The sequence below is a fragment of the Malurus melanocephalus genome, unplaced genomic scaffold (genome assembly GCF_030028575.1).
Source record: "Malurus melanocephalus ecotype Western Australia unplaced genomic scaffold, MMel_1.1 scaffold_90, whole genome shotgun sequence".
NCBI classification, from domain to species: domain Eukaryota; kingdom Metazoa; phylum Chordata; class Aves; order Passeriformes; family Maluridae; genus Malurus; species Malurus melanocephalus.
The window spans coordinates 671,945-699,856 of record NW_026623322.1 but is presented as its reverse complement, the minus strand read 5'-3'; positions in this window follow the sequence as shown (position 1 = coordinate 699,856).

Here is a 27,912-nt window from a genome sequence, read left to right as displayed (position 1 = left end):
CAGGTTTAGCAGCAATAGAGAAGAGTGTCCTGAAGGATTTTTGAAGCTATGGCATTCAGGAAATTCAGTCCCTTCATTCACTATGTTCAGCAAAGGAAATTTCTGATGTGCAAGAAAAATATTTTGGCAGTGAGAGAGGTCATCCACTGGAGCAGGTGACCTGAGAGATTGTACAACTTTCATCCATGGAGATGCTCAGATTTGCTTGGACATGGCAGTGAGCAGCTTGATATAAATTGGAAGTTTAAGTCACTTTTAAAGTTATCCCTGTTTTGAATGGGGGTTTTGAATGAAATCCACATTTCTCTTTAGTGAGCTGATCAACTTCTGCATTGAAACTCTCACAGTTCTGCAACAAGTTTAGAAGATTAATTATTGAGAAGCTCCATAGAAAAAATAGCATGCTCCATTTAGGTGCTGTTGTATTTATATGGTAAGTTTAGGACTATTATCTTTTTGGTGTGTCCCACTTTTCATATCCTGTAGCAGAGGAGTAAATGGTGGTAAATGGCAAATTGTCCGGTTACACTTTTCAAAAAATCATAATGTAAGGTCCAACTTTTTCATAAATGTAATATCTGGGAAATTCTGGGACTCCACAAGCACAAAGTTAGCTCTCGTACATAATAACTGGGTCCCAGTTCTGTGGGATATCAGACAGTTGTGTCTGTCTGCTCCAGTTCACTTTCTGTTTTTCTGTGAGCTGATTTTCATAACGGTGAAAATCCACTTCTATGGCAGCACAAAACCAAAATCAGAATTTAAAAGCCAGACAAATTTTTTGACATTAAATAGTGATTCTTACTCCCACAACACTATTCAAGTGTTCTTCTTTTAGTAACAGTTGAGAATATTTACTATACTGGCAATACTTTGTTTACAGGAAAACTACATAATGAACACAGAAACAGGAACATAAGTGAAAATTGAAAATATGCATTATATATATATTTGTACAAAGTATACTGTAAAATATATTGCTCTCATGTGTTCTCATAAGGATTTTTTTGTTTGTTTTTTAAAATTTATTTTTTGTTTACTTGTTTGTTTGGCTTTTTTTTGTTTCCCCCCAAGCTAATTAACTGAATTCTAAGACAAGTGCAATGGAATTCACTGAGGACAGCTAATACTTGACAAATACAGTGCATTAATTCAGAGACTGGGAGAACCACAGACACACTCAGACAAAATGACAATAACAAATAGACTTGGCCATCTCTTGTGGCTAAAGTCAGAATATGCCAGAAGAACTAACAGGTAGTAAAAAGTTGCTAATTGCTTTTCTTTAATTTTGACTGTAACTTTGAAGCAAAGTACACCCCTGGACCCTTTACAATATTCTTTAGCTTCCAGGAAGGCCACTGGAGAGCCTACAGGAAGAATTTTGTATATACACTATAATAAATATTGATGGAAACATTGARTTAAGATCATTAACAACTGAAATGGCATCATTCACTTTGAATAATCTTTTTTTGATAGAGAATAATAACTTTGACTTTTATGTGATTGCAGTTTCCATACAGATTGAAATTCCATAAACCAGGGAGGGTTCAATGGTGAAAACAAGCAGGATYGCAGCTCTCACCTACTGTTTGGGGAGCCACTGTGGAATGGAGAAAATAATTTCATTCAATGCTTTGGCCAAGGGATAATTAGCATAAAACCATTTAAAAATGGAAAATATAGGAATGTATTGAGGAAAAAAAAATAATCCTATGTCCTGTCATGATTTTGAAATAGCTGGTSTTATAATTCAGCCTCTTAAGCTGCAGGTGCCACAGCAACAATGCCAGTGTATTGATAGCACTGAATTCATAGAGGCAGAATAATGAGGCCAAGCTTCATTACGTTGATTAAAAGATGGTTTCTGAGTTCTGTTCCTGGTGCTGGGAGAGAAATTCTCTGCATAGGAACAAATTACAGAATTATTCATTATTGATTTTTTCCATCTCTTTTTTTCTTCCCCCACATAGGAGGAGGTACACTGAGTAAAAGAAGAAAACAAGCTTTTAATTTTCCTGTTGTGCAAGCCAGTTGTTCGGGCAATCAGTCATAGGGCAGAGCAGGCCCATATCCAGTGAGAAGGACAATTTCCAGGAGAAGGAAGGATAATGGTACTTTAGAAGGCTAATCAAACATACTTGGGAGGAAGTTCCATCCCTTAAGCAGAGGTACTTAGCTGCAGAAAGGAAGCAAAAGACAGAATCTTGTTTTGAGTTGATCTCAGACAACTACTCTATTTATCACCTTCCAGTATCTCTTTGTCATGGGTCATTATCAAAAAGCAAGGCTTCTTGATGTTAGTAATTATAACCACAAAATATATTATTTAACATTCTTATTGTTGATTTTCTTGGAAGAATTTTTGTTTTAGAATTCTCTACCTCCTTAGCCTTCCCATCCCCGATAGTGAGATGATGTCAACACAACAACCATTCCTTTCGGAAGACCATGGTTTTTCACAACAGCATCTTCTTACAGAACATTTCTCCAAGTTATTTCAATGAGTGTGTTACAAATGTTTAGACCTGCAGGTATGCCCTGCTGCCTGCTCTGTTTTTCTTTCTAAATATCCTTAGTCAAAGCATCCTGGTGGTGGYGGGAATGGCACTACGGCAATGAATCAATTTCAAGTTGAAAGCTACAACAAAACAATTTTATTTGCTATCAGAAAGGAATAGCAGGATGTAAAAGGGACATAAGTTGCACTAGAAATAGAATGATTTTTGAGCTGTTAAAAGGAATTTCTTTGTCTTGAATTTATTATTACAGAAAGTAAAAGTGTTTAAAGAAATGTTTAAAAATTCCTAAATCACCTAAAACCAGCAAGATTATAGAGTGGCCCTTTTGTAGTATGTCAGACTTTATGTTGAAGTATCTAGTCCTGGAACAAGCTTGGGCTAAACAGTCAGKGGAATGAATAAAGCAGATTACAGCTAGAAGAGTAAATATGTCTTTTCTACTGTTTGAGGATAAACTAGTAAAACTTTCTAGATTCTTTGAAACTTTCCTTTTTTCTCTTTAAGTTTTGAGACATGACTGCCCTGTCCCAGGGTCTTGCACTGTCTGCTCCAACTCAACATAAAAAAAATGCTTTTCTTCTCTACCCTTTCCACTGAGATGTTGCTCATAATACCCATAATGGTGATGGAAGATCATTTATTCTTCTTTATGTATAACAAAATTCCATTTGAATGCTGTGGGGTTATAGTGAGATAACTCACTACAGGGTAGAGATCTGAGCATGTCTCCTAGTTTCATACAGCTGAAAAACTAGTTTAAAGTGGATTCAGCTCATCCAAAAATCATAAACTTTACTTACTGCCTTGGTTTCTGTTGATCAGATTATGATAAAAGAAAATATTTTGAAAAGACTGTTTCTAGACACATAAAAAAGAAGAAATGTGAAAGGCAAGAGACTTATTTGTTCAGTCTCAGATGTTGAATATAGGTTTCAATTCCTTGGGAATAAGTTMATTAACTCAAATTGTCTGAAAAATTGCATGGGAGTATTAGAGAAATCAATAAATAATTTGTATGCAGGTATATTTGGAACTATTTGTTGTTTCAGAAAAGTATCTTCAAAACTGATGTCTACCACTAAAACTTCATTGACTCTTTTTTTTTTTTTAACCTTCAATACACAGTCAGAAGTTCCACAGGACTATGTTTAAGACTGCGGTAGACTTGGGGATTCAAACATCACTGAGAAACAAGTAGAAATGGAGGTTTTGACTAAAGTAGTGCTTAATGTTAATCAGAGAGGTGCAGATTTTAAAGCGATTATGGTGAAATGAAAGTAGTGAAGGAAATGAGCCCAAGATTATAAACCAGGTTAGTGTGTAACAACTGGAGAAAGTATTGTCTCATATCCTCTTCAATATGAAAGATAAATCTCACATATTCTGGGATGACATTAGACATCCAGGCTTTGTTTATGTCAGAAGTGGGCAAATTGCCAAGTTCAAATCTGTTGCAAAAATTGTTTCACACAGTACTCTTCTGAAAGAGAGAAGTAGAATGCTTAAAATCAAATTGATTTTGCTTTAATGAGTTTACTTTGCTTATTTTAAAATGGTGGGAATAGGGAGCCTGTGTTGAAATAGATGATGTCTGGGAAACTTTGTGTTACAATGGCTCAGCAAAGCCATTACACAGTGAAATCCAGTTTCTTGATTYCAAAATGTAGCTTTGAGCTCAGATCCTTTCCTGCCTCAAAAGTTTTGTACCCCACTTGATGTCATTGAATATTAGAAGAATTTCTGACACAATGTTTCCCAAAGGCAACAAATTTCTATAATGTAATGTTCATAAACTTGCAGCACCTTATTTTTTCATATAACTTACAATAAGGTAATATGTCCTAGAGAATGTAATTTTGCAATACWYTGAGAAACAATAAAATCCCAACATSTAATGTTCTGTAGASTARCTGTACTTAGGAAATGGTTTCTTAGCTGCCCACTAAAAACCTGCACTTCATTTTCCTGAAGTCTCTATGTTCAATAAACAATAACAAAACCACACAGACCCAATAAATAAATAAACAAATCCCCCAGAAAAAATCCAACTTTGATTTGTTTTTTATTCTTTTTTCTTTTTTAGCTTAAGCCTTCTAAATGATGGCCTGAATTGTAAGAGGAATTTATTCCTCAAAAGTGTTTCCAAAATTTTTCTGGAAGTAGATTTTGAAAATAGTATCTTCTCACATATTAGATCCTCACTCTACATTTGGCAGTTTTTATTTCTCGTCATTTGACCACACAAATTATGAGAGTTTGTGTGACTTTTAATAGGTCTCATTGTATTTTTAATTTTAATTAATTCAATAATTTGAATTTATATTATATTATTATATATAGTAATATGAATATACCTCATATGTTGAACTTCATGACTTTCAGGCTCTTTGGAAGCAACTTGGAGTAACATCTGTCTCTTTTCGTGGGTTAATCATAGTACTGACTTGTTGGAAATTGCCTGCCATATCCAGGTCACTCTCAGTTACCTCAAACTTGKGGGCATTTATAGCAGTAACAAAAAYGYAATTAAATATCAAGTGACCTTAATTTTTCCTACAGAATATTTCCWTTTTCATCTGTATTGACAGTGCTCCAAGCATAGGTTCATCAGCAAATATCACTGTCATGAAAATAACATGGTGTATGTCTTATACAAAAAAATACAGATGAAAACAGTCAGTTCTATCCCAGTTACCACCCTTCAGGAGCTTTGGTACAAAAGCCTCTTCAGGCAAAGGTTTTTCTTGTCAGTATTGTCCTTCATCCCACCAAAAAATTCACCATTAATTACCAGTCATTGCCAATCCATACTTTTGCTGATTTTCTACGTTTTTTCCACATTTTATTATCTTTCTTTTTCTTCAGGAAATCTGTCTTTCATTTAAAATATGTATTCTCCTCCAGAAAATAAATGAAAAAAGCATTTTCCATTGGAAAGATGAACATGGTTTTCCATGTTCCATGTTCCAGTTGGCTCCTGTCATCACTATTAAGCCACTACATCTTTTTGTAACTCTGAAAATGCACTTAAMCCTTTTAAATAAGTTTAAATGAGAGAAGTCTTGCATTTATTTTTTCACAAAAGGTAAATATTACTCTTTCATTTCTTTAGCATCTGTTTATTTTGATTACTAATCTATGTCAAAGATTTTGAGCTARTAAACATTCTGTCTCTGTTCCCAGAAAAATTAAGATCTTGAGTAAATACTGGAAAGTTTGAATGGTGTCACAGGTAAATATTGACAGAATAAAATTAATTACTTGTGAAATGTGGCATAATGCTGTAATCAACAGAAAACTGAGAGGTGGTTAAGAGACCTGCTTGATGGAAAACAMATGTTCTGAAATTCTAAAGGGAAGACTCATCTGCTCATAGATGAACCCCCCTCTGAATAATTGTGAAGGACAACATTTATTTTATAGTTTGAAGCACATAGTCAAGTTTAAAGGCTTGAGTTTAAACAATGTGTAATGTAGTCAGAWTAATCTTGAAAGAAATAATTTTCAGATACAACTGTGTGGGAGATATAGATGTCTACAGGACAGATGGAGAGATATTGCAGTTTGTCACTCTTTGATGAAGGAATGTGTTCAAATATTCTATCCTAATTGTATTTTTATGCTTGCTACAGTACATCACTTAGAAAGGCACTCTCTATAATTTGTCAGTCTAGCACAGCTTGCTTTTACTGAGAAAAGTAGAGCAGGCATGAAAAAAGCTGTGATATTCTTTAATATTTGTTGAATAAAGTGCCAGAAGGAAGATTTAACATTTTTCCATATGTCTGTTTTAAAATGCAAAACCATTTTTCTAGACTTCCAGAGAAATTAAGAAGCTCAATCAAAAATTAACAGGTTAGTTACTGAAGGTAGAATGAGACGTGAAAATAAGAATGTAATAGAATAAAAATACACATTATTTTAAGTTTTAAATGGAATGTCTGTGCCAGGTTGTCTCTGACTATGTGATAACAAAATTCTGATCTATTTGTTTACTTCAAACACCTCTTTTTTGACCATTGGACTCTCAGTTACACATCCAATTTTTTTTGTCTTCTAAGACTATTGTGAAGCTGACACATGCCTATCGCAGCTATGACACACCAAAGTGATTCCATATTGATCACAATTCTTAATCAAGCTTTTGAATATATTTGGTCCCAAATATTGATCACTTGGCCTTTTTTTTTTTTTTTTTTTTTTTTTTAAGAGATGGTGAAATGGCATTTATTGCAACTGCTGTCAGTTTGAGAGCTGAATTTCAGGACTGTTTTTTGAAGCAAACTTAGAGAAATATTTCTTTTTTTTTATATGCAGTATTTCTGTGAGACATCATCTAGAACAACATTGTCTTAGCAAGTCCTAAGACCTCCAGCTTCTCTGGTTTTTAAAAGCAAGCAAACAATCCTTAAGCTTCCTTCCCTAAAGTCTACAAGGATGGSATCTCCTAATCAGAGGAATGTCTTTTGAGTGGAAAGCTGTGTCATGAGTGCAGTCATATCAGGTCATACACATCTAATTGTTCACTTCCCTGAGCAATGCAGAAGAGTTATTGGGATTCCTGCTTGTTATTGGGACCTCCACTTTGCTCTGCTGCCTCACTAGCATGGCTGTTCCTTAGATGCTGACATGCTAGAAATGGTTTGTCTGGAAATGTAATTTGACTTTGGCTACAGCCCAGAAAAGAAAATCAGCATTCAATAAGTTTACTAAAGTTTTGATTTTATGAATTTGTCAATACCTGTCTTGTTAGATGGAAGTGCCATATCTCTGCTGTAGAAAACACAACAGTTATCGTAGGTACAATATCTTGTAGGTAATGAGAGCCTACAGGCTCACTGCTTCCCAGATAGAAGGGTTTTATCATCCTGTGAGGCTTTTCTCAGAAAACAGAGAAAAAATWATTTATTGAGTTGCCTTTAGTGATTTCTTTTTGGATGTATTGTTAAATTTCAGCTTTCTCTTTGTGCATGACAAATACTAGCACAGTTTTTCATAATTCTATCTGTAGGGTATAAAGAGTGCCTTTAAAAAAACCTATTTTTGTCTTTCTTTTTCTTTTTAAGTGATTAAACAGTCTGTGATATTTGATGGATTTCCTTTCTTGTTTGTAAKATGAACACTTCAACAAATAAAATGGTTATTATTGTCTTTTATAAAACATCATGAAGTAGTTTTTAACTTCAATTAGGCATATCAACTCAAAAGTACAAAGATTTCATGAGTTTTGAGTAGCACCTGATATAATGACTGTCGATTTAATTTAGACTATAATTACAGATAAGCACAATGCAGGTCTTAGGCCTGATTAAATTGATGTTGAATCTTCAATTGTTTAGATTTTAACATTTGGACTGTCAATTAAATTACATTTTTTATATTGATTAAAATATTTTTCCCAGCTATTCTGAGTATTAATAAAACCTAGCTGTTGAATAGCAACCGTTATTGTGCAGTCCAGGCTAATAAAGTATCAGCAGCAGTATCTGACACAAAACTTAAATCTGTTTCAGGACTCCAAGATGGAAAACTGCAGTAAGCAGCAGCTGCTTATTAGGATCTTACACAAATCATGCTGTTTACTTACAAACTGATAAGTTGGGCATTCACCTCTGTCTTTTGTAAGGTGTCCACCTCTTCCCATCTTCTCTGCTTGGTAGACCTTCATTCAACTGCAAGATAAAACTCCTTCAGACTTGACCCCAAAACGAGCCGCTCTGAGTTAATTCCCATAATTTAAATGCAGTTCCTGAACTTTTTGGTATTAAGAATGAATGTCATGATGGAAGATTTGGTTCAATAATTAAAGCCTGTTAAAATCAGTGGGATTTCTGATAGAGCAAAGAATTACTGAGCATTAWGCAAATGAGCCCAAATCATTATACAGTTATTAAATGACTGTGTGCACCAGGAAGGAAGAAAAATCGTTGGTAGCTATARATGCTTATAATTAACACTGATGGAAAAAAAATGGAGCAAAGGGCAATCTAGGCTGAATGCTAGAAAAAATGCTTAATGGTAAGRTCTATCAAACTGTATAAAAGTTCACTGACCAATGGAAGCCACTTTCAGTTATAAAACTGAATTGGACAAAGAGCTGAAATGTGTTTTACAAACTTTTTCTGACATAGTGACTTGAACAGTGACTTTTCAGAAAAACTTTTTTTTCTTTAAAAATCTTGTTAACCAGTCTGTAGGTTTGGGCAGTAGCTTCCTTTCTGCCTGAAGATTTTGTGTTCTGAGTTGTAGGTGTAGGGAAACATGTAACTTGGTAAATATAATTCTAAGTTGTGTGACAGGTACAAATTTTCCAGTCGCCTTTAAAAAATAAAAAACAAGGGGAATTCAGAATTTTCAAGAGGAACCAAACTGAAATGTTTCATGCAAAACTGAGAATTGGGAGAATTACCACAGGCTAGAAAAAATTGTATTTAATTCCTGAATGGTTCCCACAATCACAGAATGGTTGAGATTGGAAGGGACCTATAGAGAGCATCTGGTCCAATCTCTGACTCAATAGGGTGACCTAGAACCAGGTCTGTGTCCAGTTGGCTTTTGATTCTCTTCAGGGATGGAATCTCCAAAACCTCCCCATTCAAACTGTGACTCTCCTTGGTCATCCTCACAATCATAAAATGCTTCTTGTTGTTCAGAAGGAACCTCYGTAGTTTCAGTTCGTGCCCATTGCCTCTGGTCCCATCACTAGGAAAGTAARTTACCTGCCTACCAGCAAACATAAGTTTTGGGGTTTTAGATGCTGTTTACTAAAATGGCCAAAACCTGCCCGGACTAATTTTTTGCCTTTATTTAATACCAATTCCAGTTACCAGCAGAGAGCTGCTTAGGAAGAGAAAGTTGACTCTACTGCTGTGTTTTCAAACACCTGATTTGTGAGAAGGTGAGCAAATGTAGATTGTGCATGGATTTCATATCATCTCTGTGATGTGATGCAGAGAATCTTGAGCAGGATTCTGACAAAGCTGAATTTGTAAGCCTGAAGTCTGAGTTGTTCAATCATGTGTTGTTTAGTCCTTAAGAAGCTGAAAAATACAATTTATCCCATGTTAAAAACAGATTGGTAATACCTGTACCTTTTGTTTTTATGATTAATGCTTACATTGGAAACATCCAATATTCCTTTCTTAGAGGGTAATAAAAAGAACAAGAAGTTGGGATATTTGCTACTAGCTAAGTAAAAGCGTCTTAGAAGAAAGTTTCATGTAACACTTTTATTACTAGAGACTAGACAACAGCTTGTCCTGGGTTTTTATGAGTGGTTTTGCAGAAGATTCAGAAGAACCAGTTCAGTCCAGTATCCACATAGACATGACTGTGTTTGTAGTGTGAGAGGCTTTACATACAAACTTTGGCTTTACCATAATTACCAAGAGAAAAATTAGTCACCTGAGAAATACCTTGAGAAATTCAGCAAGCAATAATTTAATAGGAAGCATTTTATATATAAAATGAAATGCTTATTTGTGAATAAATATGCAGAAACAGTTCTACTTATAAGCTCTGGTTTATTATTCRTAACAAATAAAAGAACCTGATGGTAATTCAAATACAGAATAATATGGAATAATTTTTTTTTCAATATCAGTGACAGATGATTTTTATCTTAAGGTGATATAAAATATTGGAGCATTACTTTGSTACTTAACATATAGCTGCAATGATTTAATGTTGCTGAACAGCTTGCTTGGATGTTTTTCCAATGATTTGCAAAGCCTTCAGGATTTCACAGTGATTAACTCTACCATATGGTTTTTGCAAAGGCCAATTTTGCCAGACCATCCATTTACATGCAGATTAAACTGGCAAGTGTGGCCAAACTTTCAGAATCAAGTAAAGTAARTGGTAATTGCTTGTTACTACTTTTGGTTTTCTTATTGCAATTGGAAAGGTACAAAATGAAGATATATAGGTAATAAATCATTTCACTTATCTCTGGTTGGAAGGTTTTCTTGGCACCACCAATATTTACAGTGGCTGAWTCTCTAAGAGAAGGCTGGGAAATATTTCCCTCTCTTGCTGGTTATCAATTATTTGGGTTTTGTACCAGAAAAAAAGGCAGATTTCTAAGGACACATTAGAGGTTTTGGGCACTGGAAATGGACAGAAATAGGCAGATATGAATAAATACACCATGAGATTAGCTCAGCTGGTTAGAGCACAGAAATAATACCAAGATTGTGGGTGTCATCCTTGCATGGGCCATTCACTTAAGAGAAGGAYTTGATGATCCTTGCAGGTCCCTTCCATCTCAGATATTCTGTGGTTTAACTWGCAAGGAAGGTGGTTAGAGAAACCCTCCTTCTGCAGCAACTGATTGTCCACTGAGAGGAAAATAAAAGTGTTGCTTCTCTGACCAGAGACAAGAAGGTGAAACAGGATACTGGTTTGTAGGAAAATGAGAGGTGTCTGCTGTAGCAGGCTTCAAACAAACCAAGAAGTCATTAATCCAAAAATGTGCTTTATTACTAATGTCCAAAACTCAACTAAAACCACACACACATAATCTCATATATATATATGTATATATATATATATATATATATATATATATATATATATATATATATATATATATATACACCACCCCACCACTCCCCCATATAGATATGAACTTAAAATAGGTTGTTGGATAATCTCCTGCTTTTGTCCTGAAATCTCAAACTCTCTCTGCCAGGAAGAAAAGAACATCTTGCTCTCAGAAGGCTGATTAACTCCTTATATCTGGTTATAGCTGGCTTCACTTATACCACAATGTTTTCTGAATTTATGGGTAGGTGAGGAAGTTTTTATAAGCAAAAGGCTAAAGTCAAAGTCCTGACTGATTTTTGTTCTCAGATATCTTGATGCTATGAAAAGGGATGAATCTGAAAAAAATGGCAATGAGAGACTGAGGTTTAAATTTACATGTGTCCTCACTTTGCTGTACCCTTCTTGTGTGTCAGATCTAAGGTTTATGTAAGAGCAGACACAGAGCTGAGCTTGTGGTTAGACCACAAGGGAGAGAACTGTTAGATGACAAGGAGGGAGATATCTTGCACTGRTGAAAGTTTGCAGCTTGTTTTATTTCTGTGAACCTATTCATTAAATWTTTTGTATCTTCATTGTCTAATTCTGGACATGAAAATGAATTAGTAATATTTGCTTATCCTAWGTTCTTTGCAAACCCTAAAGCATGTAGATAACTACTCAACACAACTTCCAAGGGTCTTAAGGGAGAAAAGGGACATGTTCTTATTTAGAGGAACTAAAACACCTTGTTTTTGTAATACAGCTTTCCCAAGGTGGGATTACCTTTGTATGATGAGATTCAACAGTGACTCCCTAATGATGGAAGAAACCACCAGAAATTCAAGGCTTTACAGTRTATTTGTAGTAAGCTTCCTGCTCTTTGAACTGGAGACACCTAGAAGAGATATTGAAATCCAGGTACTGAAATCAGTCCTGCTTTCCATTAATAGATCCTGGCAGTAATTGTTATGTGCCAGAAAAAGGTTTCTATGCTGAACTGGTAATGCACACTCAGAATTAAAGGAAGAAGAATTTTATTCCCCTTAACCACATTAGTAGCTATCATGGTGAAAAAAGTGAGCAGGTTCCTAAAAATGCACAACAGGTATTCAGCAGGATGAAGTTTTGTCTGGAGGGGAGATGTGGGAAGATTGATGACTGAAATAGATACCATAGCTTAGAGGTGGTCAAAAATTTAAATTAGGGAAGCAAATGAGCATGGATGAAGAAAGAGGAAATGAAGACGACAGTTTAATGGATAGCAAGGAAATGGAAGTATTAGCTATAATTAAACACTTATGAGGGGGAGAAAGAAAATCAAGAAATGCTGAAGTGAGGAAATAAGAGATTTGTTAATCAAAGCATCTAAGGGAAATCAATAAATGCATGAGGGTGGTACATCCTTAAAGGAAGAAACTGCACCACCATGAATATAAATGACTCAATAAGAAGACAATGCATAAATACTGAGAGATTAAATAAACAGGACGAGAATTATGTTCTCATTAAAGARCAGGAGTAGGAGTACTTGGAAACATTGCCCATATTGACCATTTGAGACCTCATTATACTGGTAAACAAAATCCATCAGGACCGAAATTGGACATAAGTATGAAAATTTCCCAGATTTAAGATCCAGGTTAAATAATAAAAATAGAGTAAGTTAGGTGTCAGGTCATGTTTAGAGGTACATATATTAAGGATGTTATTAACTTAGTTAAAAATTGTAAACTTTGTGTTGTCTTAAGAAAATACACTGTTAAGCATAAGAATTTGTCACACTTCAAAAACCTTTACAGAGCTGCYTTTTTTATTTTTATATGTATTTTTTCTGTGAATATAAAAGTGGAAAATTTTAAGAGACCAGGTCTAGAAAAAAAAAWAATTGGCTTAGTAGACTGAAATAGAGTCCTTTCTTAAATTATGCTAATGAACAAAGTATGTCAGTAATTCTTTCCTTGTTGGACAGCAGGAGCTTTCTTGGGGTGATCAGAAGGTAGAGAATGAACTAACTCTGAAGAAACCTTTATTGTATGAAGGAACTGATCAACAGAGATGGAAGGTTTTCCAAAGCTCASTCTTGGAGACAATATGGAAGAAAACATGAAGAATGTGGGAAATTGAGTTGCTGACCTAAAGATTTCCATGTTACTCATGACCTATCAAGGAAAATGGAAGAGTTTCAAATCCTTGGGAGAGTTTTTTCCTTCCCACTATGTGTATTATGTATGTAAAGAGAAGACACTTGGAAATACAGTAGTGAGGAGTAAAGGAGGAAATAGAAAGAAAATGGCAAAAAAAGAAGAAAAAAAAAAAGAAGAAAAATAAATGTAACAAAATGCCAAGGCTAGTGGACACAGTAAGGAAATAGCTGACTTGTATTTCATTAGTTTCATAATGTTAACCCTTGTGTTAGAAGAATATATTTTAAGGGTATAACAGACTAAAATGCTGCCTCTATTTTTAGTTGTCATSTTTAGAATTAGGCTTAGCAAATTCTCTTTGTTCCCTCTCTCTCTCCCTCTCTTTGACCCCCACAGGAGTGATAACCCTCGAGCACAAACTAATGCTTACTGTGTCTCTTTAAAGGGATACACGGGAAAAAGTCTTCTATTCACACTGAAACTTACTTTGGTGGAGAACGAGTAATCCATATGGAGCCTCGTGCAAACCACATTTAATTTATCATCTACTTGGTGTTGCAAACTAGCCTTAAATTAGTTTGCATCATGAAAAAGTGGATGTGTCTGACATAAAATTCAAGTAGTACAATWATTGTAGACTAAATAACAGGAAGTCATTTAGAGAGCCAAACAGAAATGATTGGATGAAAGACACCTATTTTCATGCTATGAAGACAAGGCAGGTGTGATTGCTACAAGACAGAAGAAAAATTTTGATTCACTTTAATATTGACCCTAAAAAGTTGTTTGGTGATCTGGAGCTTTATTTATGAACAAGCCTGCTTATGATTTCTGATGATCATGGCATGGCAGGTGGATCTTGATGTAGAAGTTAAAAACACATCTTCCGATTGCAAAATAGGGAGATAAATCTTCAAAGCAGAGGCCTGAGTCTAGGTCCTCTCTATTTTGCAAACCCCAAATGGCTGACATTAGGATCTTTGGAGACAACAATCCAGCCCCCAAACCCAATCCAGAGCCTAAACCCAGAGATTACAAAGAATGTTGCATTTCTTTCTTCAAAGTCCCCCAGCTGGAGAAAGAGTAGTGATGTGTTGTTCAAGAAACAACGTATCCTATAACTGCTTTGTTTAGATGGGTGCCAGGAATCTGGGAGGTGCAACAATAAATCAAGCAGAGAATGTAAATAGACCTTTTTGTATTAGTGCTCCAACAAATATGTTACAGCTTGAGGCAGGCTCTTCTAGATAGAACCCTTGTGAGATAGAAAAGATCCTTTTGTAACTCTCAGCTTGTTTAAACATGCTAGTTTCTCGTTCAGCAATGTTACTGCTGGGTAATTCTGCACCTGTGCTAGAGACATATCTGGTGAATTTTACAGGCAGAAACACCCTGCYTCTCCCCTCTTCCACCCCCTCCCGGTTTACTGGCTTATTTGTATAAAATCTGACATTCCCCAGRGTAAAATAGCAGCTGACTGGAGGTTTTTGGAATTATTTTGGATTCAGGGAGAAAGTTAAGACACTCCCTCTCCCTTGCAGTGCATTTTTATTTGAGCTRGTTGCTGGAATTGAATTAGGTAGATGGCAACATAATCAGCTGTACAGTTGTTCTTTTCTTCCCTTWAAGAGGAAATTGAAAATAGCAGATAAACTGAATTGATAAGTAATTACAATGACCTGTTAATTGCCACAGAGCAGGTYGCCACTCCAGCTGATTTGCTGATGGGGTACTCAGAGACAATATTCTGACATTTTCTGAGGGCCCTAAGAAATGTGTGGCTGAGCACCTCCCTGCTGTACTGGGGAAACTACAGGCTGGCTGAATGATTGTGATCCCACATCTCACTGCACCCTTTAAATGCCTTCTTAATTAGATTTGCCACTGGTGGAGGTGGATGAAATGAAGTTGCTGAGCCATCAGCTAGGGGAGCAAGGTGTAAGTGTATGTACCCATTTCTTGTCTCATACAAGGATATGTATATGAGATATGGATATGAGGATATTTCCTTAGCAATGAGACAGACTATCATCATTTCTGAGTTGCTGAAGGATATCTTGAATCACATATATGTGTGCAGAATAAGAACAAGAATCAACTAGCAAAAATTTTACCTGCCTCTCTTAAAGGTAAAGCGATATTAGTGTTGAAGAAAGCAATGGAGCCTTCCTTTTACAGTATCTGGTCTGAAATGGAAAGATTCAGCAGGGCAAGTCCTTTCCTGCTGTTTTCTAGACAGTGAAAGGTGACAATCACGTTGAGGTCAAAGAAGTGAAGGATCAGGGTAAGATTTGTTAATCCCCTGGGTGCAGGCAGTGATAGATCAGTAACAATGAGCGGTGCCTTGTGTAATGCACTATTCTGTTAGACAAAGGGATCGAGGTGAGGTAAGGTGAACATCTGATTGATGTGATTGTCCTGAAATCTCAGTGTCTTTGGGAGGAAATACATAAAATWTTCACCTTATCAAGTATTCCTCTTTACTCAGAGTAGAAGAGTATGTAATCCAAATTTAATATATATTTTTTTTATACTTTGCCACCGTTATAGGATTAAATGAATGGAAACTCTAGAGCAGCAGTGAAATGGAAAGTCAGAGCAGAACATATGGGAATAGAATAAGGAGGGAATGGTTTTAACTGAAAAGAAAAATAGATTCKATATTAGAAAGAAATTTTTTACCRTGAGGGTGGTGAGACACTGGCACAGGTTGCTCAGAGAAGTTGYGGATGCCYCAGCCCTGGAAGTGTTCAAGGCCAGTTTGGATGGAGCTTTGAGCCACCTGGTCTAGTGACATCCCTGYCCATAGCAYGGGAGSTGGAACTGGATGATCATTAGSTCMACTCAACCCAAACYRTTCATTACCATGATTYTAYGAAATATTTTGGTTCACTCTGAAAAGAAGTTTAAGCAAAATTAAATGAGATGGGAGAAGGAAGGAAAAGAAAACCATTGATTCTGTGTAAATTTTGGGATTTTTTTTTTAGGTATATTTGATAGAATCTACTATCTTTTTTAACTTCAAATTAAATTTTGAAAAGACTTTTCAAATTGGAAAACCAATTTTTAAAACCAGTTTCAAATAGCCTTTTCAGAAAAACAGAATYCTGGTTTAATGAAAAAAGGTGATGTTCCAACTATTGGTTTTCTTCCACAAGAAAAAAAAAGGAAAACCAAGAATAAACTTTATTCAAAGGCAGTTGAAAGTCTGCTTTTGAGACACAGGTTAAATCCCAAGTCTCTCTTGCTCTCAAATACTGCATTCTGAACCACAGAAAACATCTTCTTTCACTGTTGTTATTATTTCTGTGATAGATTTCCAAAATAAGTCCTTTTAAGAAATGTTTGGTTTTTTTTTTAATCACCCATATATCCATCAAATAAGTGCCATTGCAATATAGCATATGTTTTATTTGAAATCCTAATTATGCCAAATATTTATGGAAATTCAATTCTCTGTTTTACTGGTCTTTTCTCACACATTTATGTAACATATTACAGAGCACAGCAGGACTGCATAAAATAAAAGGGCTGGGTACTGGTTAATATGGAAGGCTATCATTAGTGAAAATGAAATTAATTGTATTATGCATTATGTAGTGTTGATTTTTATGAAAATACTGGAGCAAAACAGCAGGATTTCTTAAGAAGAGAAAAATCCCATAAACAAAGCATCAAATACCTCACCAGGAAGCACTGAACTTCTGAAAACTAGAAGGAAATTAACCATAATTTCTAGYCTAATGGGGTAGTTAGAAGTACAGTCTCTAAAATACTGTCTGTACTTTCAATTTGCATCAATGACTTTGCTCAGTCTTTTTAGTCTGTTGCTGGTAAATTCAGGTAGTCTTCAGAGTAACTTATTTCACACCACAGAAAGATTCTTCAAAACCTGGTCAGCTGGGTAGGACTGGATCATATTTAAACACAATGTCCACAWTTGTCATTTCCTTCATTCTGCTTGAAAAATTCTTGAAAATTTTTAAAATCAGTTTTTCTTTTCAAATGATAGAGTAAAAATCTGCCAAGACTAGATAGCAAAAAGCTGGCAGTTCTCCTCCATCCATATGATCTTTTAAAATTTTCCTTTTTGTGTCTCTGTATGTGATTTTATATTGATTACACATATATTGAATTAATCCATGAACTTTCAGTAAGATAATTGTTATGATATCTAGAATGTCCATCAAATAAACAGAGGCTAGCCAAGCTTGCTGTTATCCACCAAAATATCCACAGATATTTGTTTTTGAAACAAAACACACTGGGTTTTTCAATGTAAAGGCATAGATTTAGTGGATTAAATTTATGTAGTGCCAAAATGGAGCTACTAAAGTCCTTTTAATTCATCACAAGACCTTGCAGTGTGTTCTAATCTGGAACCTGAAAGCTACGTAGGTCATAAACCTCATCTGAGTATTTACAAATTTACTTTTATTTAAAAAAGTCCCCAGAAGAGAAATTATACCATCTGAGGACTTTTCCAAATAGAAGAGAGCTTGAAGCATCTATTAATATATCTATTTTTTTTTTATGAAACCTTTAATACAACATGGATATGAAATATTCATTAACATGTGAAAGTTTAAATACCTAGGCTGTATACAATGAAGTATTTAATTCAGATGGACATTAAGAAAACTAAAGTGCTTTACTGCAGTAATCTGTAACTGTTGTTTGCTTGTTTAGTTAATTGCTGTTTCTTTACAGGTGAGAAAAAAATTGTAAACTATAATTTTTTAATTTTTATTTTTTCCTCAAGTGTTTAATTTGGTACTTTATTAGTTCTTCAGCTGCAAATTGCACTGCAGATCAGTGTGACAAAAAATGCTATATTTTAATGGAATAAGAAGATGACCAAGAGTGGTTCAAACAGATAACCAAGAATTAGTTGGAGCAGAAAAAGAGAARGACTCTGAAGAGTGTCCAGCAATGCAGATGGAAAACAGGAATCTATAAAACAAAACTTTTGACTTGCATCTATAGTGTGAGCTTGGAGTAAGAGTGCTATCCAAGACACACTGCCTAACACAATGAAAGATAGGACAGCCAACCAAGTCTTCATGTGGGGACTGATATCTCAAAGAAAGAAAACAAAGAAAAAATTGCCTTTAATACAAACAGCCAAATCACTGACAAAATRTTGTTAAAAGCTTTAAATTCTATAGAATTCAACAGAATTGTTTGATTTCTTTCTCTCTTTTTTCCCCAAGTGATTAAACTGACATGAGCAAAATCATACTTCCAAAAAGGAAATTAAAAATATTTATTTTCTGGAATTGATAATCACCAAAAGAGGTATAACATAAAATGCTTTTAAAAGTTTTTGTAGATTATTAGATCTCTGGTGTTTGTGGGAGTGCATTTTAAACTGTTTTGAGGTAGATTTATCAGAGATAAACATGGAAAAGTGGTGATGGGACACATGGTTTTCAGTGATAGCACAGCTAAAAAAGAAAAAAAAAATCACAAAACCTAACAAATCTTATATCTGTTTTTTCTTTTTAGCAGTATTTTTAGGGGAAAAAAAATATTTAAACTAAATCATTCAATTCCTGCCATATCTTTTCCTTCTGTTTTCCTTAGATTTTGTTGCTTAGGGTCAAGAGACTTTTTTTTTCCAGTGTTCAGGTCACTGTTAGTAGAAACTTAAGAAGTGATTTGAGATACGCAGTTTTAAAGCAGGCTTAAAAACTTGCACATATACGTTTGCTTTATTTACAACACTGTGCATCTTATGGTAACCTTTAAAAATGTGCAAGGCCGTGCTATCCATGGCTTAGCATAATTGGCTTAAACACCCAAAGCATCAGACTCACCTGAAGATAAGTCAGGACTTCTGACTTTCTTTGGTTTTAGAATGTGCTAAAGGAGGGTTAATTAAGAGGCAATTATTACATCCTCATCTAGTGACCCTTAATTTTAAAATAAAAGGAATGCTATAATGTCTTGAGTCTCTAAACACATTTTTAAGTGGCGGCTTTGGCTTTCTCATTGGCAGGGAACACGTGTAGTGTTGTGCTTGACTGCTTTCTGTAAATTACCAGCCAACTTGCCTAAAGATGGCATCTGAGTGAAGCAGATGAGTAATAAATGCCCATTGTAAGGTTCAGAATTAAAATTGTGGTCTGTGAGAAAGGGATTGTTGGGGCATTTTTGAACACTTTCATAGGGACAGTAGGAGAGTGTAACTCTACTTCAGTAATATTAATTCAGACCTAGTGAGACCTTTCCTTCTGGCAGACAGTAAGAGAYGGACTGTTGTGCACAGAAGCATGGACTGTTCAGACATCTTTGACATTTTTCTCTCTATTTCTTACCATTGTAATTGTAATATTCTTTTCAGTGTCTCTTACCTTATTTTGAATTTTGTNATTTTTCTCTCTATTTCTTACCATTGTAATTGTAATATTCTTTTCAGTGTCTCTTACCTTATTTTGAATTTTGTTTGTGACAGTGTGACAGCACACAGGACATTTACTTTGTGAAAATTACTATTTCTGCTTTGATGTGTAGATTTGGTGCTTCTCATTTCATGCAGGGATTCTCACACTGGCTTTTCAGGCTCATTCAGCTTTCTTTAGGTGTGTTCAAAAATTCAGTGTATATGGCATTGTAAATATCCCACACACAGAGACAAAGTTTGTGTATCTATACTGCCTTTGACGACTAACTTGATGTGCATCCCGAATTTTCTTCCTCTAGAGGAGTTTAGTTTATAAACTCTTTGCAAGAATCAGTCCTGAAAGACTGCAGGAGCTTGGGTTCGTGGAATCCATGCCTAACTCCAATAATAAAGGTTGTTGCATTGGCTTGGAAAATGCTAATGGACAAGGATCATTAAACAAGGCATTAGTCGTAGACGGTAATTGTCACAGTACGCTTCTATTGCATTCCTATGCTTAGATAAAGGAAATATTGTAAAAAAAAATCAGTTACATTGAAGCATAATTTCATTTTGAAATTACATCTGCATTTGATTTTAATTCATGAAAATACAAATGCATTTACATTCAGTTTCCTTTATTATCTTTTGTGTAGATCTGAAAAGCTGACTTGCCATTGCTTGTTTGTTGAGGCTGACTCTCTCCTCATGCTTGTGGTGGTAGCACTACCCTTATTCACAGATATAACAGTACTTTACCAGATGGATAAAAGCAGATGGGCTGGTTTTATTTCTTCTTTTTTTCCTCCCTCTTAGTCTCTAAATGAGGCTAAATTTCTTGCACCTAGTAAATTGCCCCTACTTTTGTAYGGGGAAAAAGAATCAAATCCTTTCATGAAGTAATCCTTTAGCCATAATTAGAAATTCATGCCTGAAAATTTAAAAATATTTAGAAGGATGTTCATAAAAAAATAATGCAAAATCTGTAAGTCAATACAATTCCTCCAGTGAACTGCAAGAAGAAATTAAAATGCAAATTCTTTTATTATTAACCTTTTATTTAAATTTCTAGCTTATAGCATCACCAATGCATTTCAGAAATTCAAATGACTAATTTTATTAATTCCTCTCAACAATACTGTTAAAAAGGTCAGTTGTACAAAACTATGTGAAACCTAACACTTTTGTTGCCTTTAAATTCAGGTTTTTGCCTACGAAAATCTTCCTTGGTTCTCATTTTATTCTTCAGAGATAAAATAAAATGAAATCAATAACTCCTTCATCAAAGACATTTCATGCACTAATGAGAAGCTAACCAGGTATGTATGTACACTTTCAGACATTTCAGCTGTCTGCTTCAGAGGAAGAGCCATCCTCTAAAGAGAAACTTGACTTTGTCTGCTCAAGCCAGCCCAGCCAAGTGGTGTGTTTGGTACAGGGAAGATGTGGGCAGAGCTGCAGGGAGAGCAGTCACTGACAGGCTGCCTCTGCCGCAGTCTCTGTGTGTGAAAATACAGTTCAGCATCTCACAGAACAAGACAGCTGAGTCTGAAARAGCTGTGACCTCAGGTAAGATCTGCCTAAGAAAACAACTGTGCAAGCAAAAAGAAGCTTTTAGTAAGGAGGCTGAAGGTAAATACAATTTTTTTTTAAAAAAAATTGATTTGGTTTTGTTTCAGCAGCAGCATGTTTGCAGCAAGCAGCAAACTCTTGCAAAAGAATATGTGGAAAGGGTTTCTAGCTAAAGAAAAAAATCCATCCCCCACCCCACAGCAGGTAATAAAAAGCAAAGCCTTCTGGGAAGAGTTGTAGAATCATAGAACCGTAGAGTGGTTTGGGTTGAAAATGACCTTTGTATGTAATCTAGTCCAGCCCCTCTGCAATGAGTGAGGAYATCTTCAACTAGATCAGGTTGCTCAAAGGTTGTCTAACCTGACTTTGGAGTCTACATTTGTTACCTTTAATGAACTATTTTTGGGAGAAGCACAAGGAACAAGATTTGGACCTGACAGGCATTTGTCACAGTCCTTCATTGAGGCAGCTGGACATATCCAGGCAGTCTGCATCTGTGCACTGAGGATTTTGTCCCTTTTTGGGTGTCAGAAATTACTGAGAGGAAGCAAAAGTGCACTTTTGCTATGGTATGTAGTGCTCCTGTCCGGTGAGGAAAGTCAGTTCTGCTGAGAAGCATTCTAGAAGGGCTTGAAATTAAACTGAGCCTACTCAGTCCTTGCTGGACAAGGGTTTTTCTTTTTAATAATAATAATAAAAAAAACCCCAAAAAAACAAAAAAACAAAAACAAAACCTACAACTAATCCTTAGTCAACATTTTGTGTTCTTTTTCCTTTTGGAGAAACTCACAAGACATCAAATATATCTTAATGATGGGACTTGGGAGAATGAATTTATGAATGAGGGAAAGTTATAAATGAACACTCTTATGCAACATGTACCTACCCATCAAAAATGGAATCATGGCTTTTTCTCATCCTTCCACTTGCCAATGGTGCATTTAAATTCCATTTTAAAAGTGTGGAGTTTTTTGGAACAGGCAAGAGACTTGGTCTGTAACTGTTCTTTGAGCTTTCCATGTGTGGGATGGGTGTTGAATGATGCATCAGCACTACCATGAATTCAGCTTTCACTGAGCCTTGGAAAACATGCCCATGTGAAACCTCTCCAGATTTCAGAGCAGTTCTCTTGACAAGATATGGTACCACCAACATGCATAGTAATAAGATTTTATAAGTAATAGTAATTAAGACAGAAAAAAAAGTTATGCTTTTCCAGTTTTAGATGGAAAACAATATGAACTGCAGGAAGCATTCYYTCATAAMAGCACATGTTATGACCTAAAATTRTGCACRGGCATAAGGAAAAWGAGGGTAAATACAGGAATTTTAAGRCCAAGGAAGAMATAGACTGACCAYGTTAGAARCCACWTCTCAGCTTCCARTTCCAGCAGCACCATGCCAACATTTGGGCATTGGGGTAATTGTTTAACAGCAAATTAGTTTTATTATTATAAATTAGGTTATTAGTTTTGTGATGAAAATATGCAGCAAAATGTAAATGATTTTTTAGAAGTGCAAAATATATCTAAGATGGAGAACTAAACGATTAACCCAGCTGTCTGCAAATRTKAATAAAATTGCTAATCTGCCRCTTGCTCAGAAAACAAAAATCWGATCTGACTGATTGTAGCATTTTTRTCCCCACAATTTTCAGYRACAGACAAAAATTACARGCAAGCAAAACCTTCAACAATCCTAACTTGGTTTAGTGAATATAATTTATCTCTCTACCCACACTCAATTAAACAGTATGGTACAAGGCTCAGYTAATTTCCTTGTTCCAACACATAGGCACCCACCACTGAAGTTTTRCAGAGCAACTCAAACTAAATTAAATTGACAGGAACATTTTATTCAGTGCTTGCAGTGGATAGTCTATTGCCAATCTCAGGGGGATTACAGTTTGGTTCACACAGAGGGWGCTTCTGGTTAAAAACATCCATGCACTGATTTGTGCTTAACTCATCTCATGAGCACAGACAGACTGACTGAACTGCATTGGTGCCTTTTTCCCCGGTCCTAAAATCATGAAGTAAACACACTTAGGTGACATAATACAGTCACCTTTATAGGGATGCTTCTGGGGCACAACATGCTGGAATACATGCTGAAAATGCACCAAAGATGCACACCATAACATAAAGAAGAAATAATTTTATATGTTTAGTAAAACAACATAATTGGCAAGAATCCCCAATTAGAGACATAGGTGATGAAGTAATTCCCCCCTGGTTTGACTCTTTTCTGAAATCCCCCTTTTTATCTAACTAAACTTTGTTTATGAGGAAGTGTCTCGGGGAGCCATTTTATCCCTGATTCACCGAGAATTTAACCTTGGTCACTTGGGGATTGGAGCCTTTAGGGAATGTATTTTGTCTTTCTGTCTAATAGAGTAGGTGAAATGCTAGCTACAAATCTATGTAATAGATTCCACAGATTCCTAGKAGGACATAGAGTTACAAATMTATATGAAGMATATYAAGAATGTATTAAAACAAAGAGGCAAAAATCAGTTTGGCATCATTATTAAATGATCAGAGCTCTAATAAGCTGAAGTTAATGTCAGCATTACCTTTCTTGTACCTTTATGTGTATTCTGCAGGATGAAATTACAGCTGGAGTACTTGGAAAAACATGCATATGACTGATCTTTGAAATCTTAAAATTGACCAATGTATTGGATTATTATTATGGATTGAGCACCGATAAAACTAAGATTGAAATCATGAGTTACTTTAGGGTCGGAAAAACAAATCTTACGAGCAACAGCTCAGGGGCCTGGGCTTGTTTAGGCTGTAGAGGAAAAGATGTGTGATGTCACCTACCTAAAAGGAGGTTGTAATGAGRTGGGGGTCAGTCTCTTCTGCCATGTCTCAAGTGAAAGAATGARAGGAAATGGCCTMAAGTTCTCCCAGGGGAGGTTCAGATTATATATTAGAAAAAAAATTCTGTTGAAAGAGTCATCMGACATTGGAATGATTTGCCCAGGGTGGCAGTGGAATCACTGTCCCTGGAAACATTCAAGAGGCATCTGGGTGTGGCAGTTGGAGATACGGTTTTGAGGTGATTATGGTGGTGCTGGGTTGACAGCTGGATTATATGATCTTGAAGGTCTCTTCAACCTTGAYGATTCTGTGATTCTGGGGTTCTTGCCTTGCTGTTTTCCTCCAGCATCGAGCTGCAGTTTAATTCTCAATTTTACATTGTGAAACATTTGATGTTTACTTTTTTTGGTAACTTTTAAGAATGTTACCTCAATAAAACATCWAATTTTAATACTCACTTGTTAGGTAGGAGTACGCTTGTGACATCTGTTCTGTTTTCCTGTATCACCTCTCATCAAAGATGAAATAGAAAAGGTTCAGCAGCATCCCTTACTGAAAATAAAATTGACTTAAGTGAGCTTAGACTGATGTCTTAAGTTATTAACAAATGCACTATATATCTAAGAATATGCAAATCGATTTTGATCCTCTGGAAGTAGTAGAATTACTGTTTGCTATGTRTTCCTAGTCTTCTTCAAAAATTGCACAGCCAGTCTTAAATGTGATTGCAACAACCATGTTCAAAGAGTATATTTCCACATCAACAACAAATAGAAAAAAGTTCTTTACTTTCACTCATCATACCCAAGATACCCAAGAAATCAGAGACCAGTTTTTCATAATGGAGCAGTGGGAATATGGGAGAGCACAGGCACAACACGAAACAAGAGATGTGCTGCTGGATATACAGAAGGACTATTCCCCACAAAGACATGACCAATTACTTATGTGGGTCTGATAAAGCATGTTCTGCTCAGCTCCACCATGTGAAGTAACAACACACATAACTGGCCTTGCATATGGTTTATAGACCATAAAATCAGGATGGGTAAAAACTCAAGCCAACCTTTGAAGAACTCTGAAAGATTTATAGGAAAAGTAGTTAAAACTCAAAACCACCTTAATGATGCTTTTGATGGCTAAAGCAGATGGTAGAGCCTATGGGTRAACATTTTATTTATGCATTTTGAAAGGCATCAAAAAAATCCTTAATTTGTTGCTTGATACTGATTGTCTAAAAAGAGAGAAAATTTGACTTCTTTACCATAAGATCTCTGCTAATTTCTTAATATTCTTTTCTCTTCCTTAATAAGGTTTCATTTGGAAAAAYCCATGTGGGAAGGAGTATTTCAGTGGCATTTCTCTGAAGAAATTATACAAACTTTGCATTCTACTGACTCAAAATGTAATCTGAATTTTATATTTTATCAATGTTAATCAATATATCCAAGTCACTTGGTGTTGTATTTCATGACAATTGTTTTTCATTCACACTTTCAGTCTTCCAAGGGATCAATTTATCCCAGCTTGGAAAGCATCTAACACAGTTCCTCAGTGTACCACGACCTTTTCTCTCTCGTTGAGCTAGGGGAGGATGTGATGTGGAATAAAAGTAATTAATTTTGTAATTTTCAGCAGATCAAAATTTCTGCTTTTCAGTTCCCTATAAACTCAGTCACTGTCTCCTCTGTAATTCTCCCTGGTCATATACTGAGACCATAAATACTTTGATCAAGTTGCACAGCCAGACCTCAAGGGGTGAAAAATACTAGTGGAGAAAATTAGCAACCTGAACACATTTTAACCAGGTTCTGAAGCAGAAGAATTGAAGCTGTGTTTCAAACAGGAATTCCCATGTTTTGTACATCCCAGATGCCAAATTGTGCCACACCTCCAAGTACAGTTATCAGCATATTAAGTTATTTCTTACAATGGAAGGACAGACAGTTTCCAGCCCTGATCCCTGCTCCTGTTCCRCTGTCTTATTAATATATTGTGATCAACTGGAAGGGGAAATTCATGGCTGAAAATTAAACCAGTAGTGAAAACAGACTATTTTTAACTTGTCCCTGTTCCTTGTCTATCMCACAGCTCCACAAGCAATTGTAGTTGTGCAAATGAAGCAATGAACTGGAGCAATAGCTGACATGGCTGCTCAGAGAAATATAAGTTCAAACTTGTGATTTTCCTTCATCATGATGAACTGGRTATAAGTGAGTCCCCTCCCCTCTCAGATAATTCTGAAATTGTCCTTTGAGACCTGCAAACTGTGAATTAATTTTAATGAAACACCAACTCTGAAATTTAAAGATATTAAAGTTCAGACTGCAATTTGTTTCATCACTTATCATCCGAGCAGAAGCAGCCAGCTAATGGATTCCTCTCCTGATTCTGTACTTCCATTTCAAATATTTGGAAACCAAATGCACATAAAACGTTCAACAAAATTACCAAAAAATTCTTAGGTTCCTGCTCCCTCCCTCCATTTTTTTCCAGACTTCATGGATGYATCTGTTACTGAACATCTGGAACCATGACTTTCCTAAACACACATATATGGTGAAATGGATATTAATATTGGTTCATGCTGTTTTTTTTCCTGACCATATTTTTGTGCAGAGATTTTAGTCAAGTAGATAGTGTGCCATATGTACTTTTCAGAACTATGTGACTCCTAATAACATTCTTTTCTCCTGCTTAAAGTTATCGTTTTTCTTTGATTTAGTCTCCTCAGCTTTTCTGCAAGTTTCATTTTTCCTGCTGTTTRATATGATTATTGAATTGTCTTGAAGACTAAATATCTCAAAATAGCAGCAACCTCCTGGCAGCAAGTAAAAGATGGACAAACAATCTAAGATGTTTTCTTTCTGCTCACATTAACWTGCAGCTCTAAGGTCCTCTCAAGCCAGTGTGAAACCTTGTGGCTATTGTCTGTCATTCTGTGCACTTTATAGAGGAGCTGGAGTGAGAGTCTTCTACAGTCTGCACTTACCCAGCTGAAGACTAGTTGCACTCTAGTCTTTCCCAGCCTGAAATAAGCCAGCTTCTTTAGCGTCTCCTCATATGTTAAGGTACAGCACCCCAGCCATGTTAGAACCTTTCTGCTGGACTTTTTCCCCTGTTTCACACTCTCYTTTGTACTGGGGAGGAGTGGCACACAGAAGAGGACAGACTTATCCTCTCAAATGCTGACTAGAAAGGAGTAATCACTTCCCTGTACTTCTTGGTGCRCTCTTGCTAATGCAGCCACATCATCACAACAGGGGCACCCTGCAATTTCACCTAAATTCTTATCTACTGTTATTCCAGTAGATTAGATCCCATCCCAATATTTGTTATCCCAGACTATTTTCTGTAGGATTAATCCCTAGTCAACCAGATCCAAACCTYGACTCCTGACTGACTTGGAAMTGCACATCCTTCATYACWKARRRGKWAWWAARSAMMMYWRKTKRWTTWRRAAAAAAAATAATAAAAATACATTACATTCGTTTAAGTAAGTCAGCTCTAATTGAGATTCCAAAATCAGATTTTTCTCCAGATTGTATAAAAGTTCTCTRATTTTAATTTCAGAGTCTTGACAGATCATGAATATCAGTGAAGTTAGGGAGCTTTGTTACAGAAGACTTCAATTTTGTTAACTAGATTTCATAAATACAGCTTATTTTTCACAGCAATAGAAACTGCAATATTTAAATTAAAAGTTACACTTCTAGAGCTACAGCTGAATGCAAGTGTAGCCACTTTCTTTATCGTTCAGCAAATGTGTTAATGCAGATCTCAGGAGCTGTGGATTGTCTTGTGAAACCATTATTTGAACCAAGCCAGCTACTTGTGGTTTAGCGTGTAAAACCTCCATTTGCATCAAGCCAGCTACTGAGCAACAAGGCTGTACCATCAGCTGGGTTGGTATAGCAACAAGTGTTTGGGAA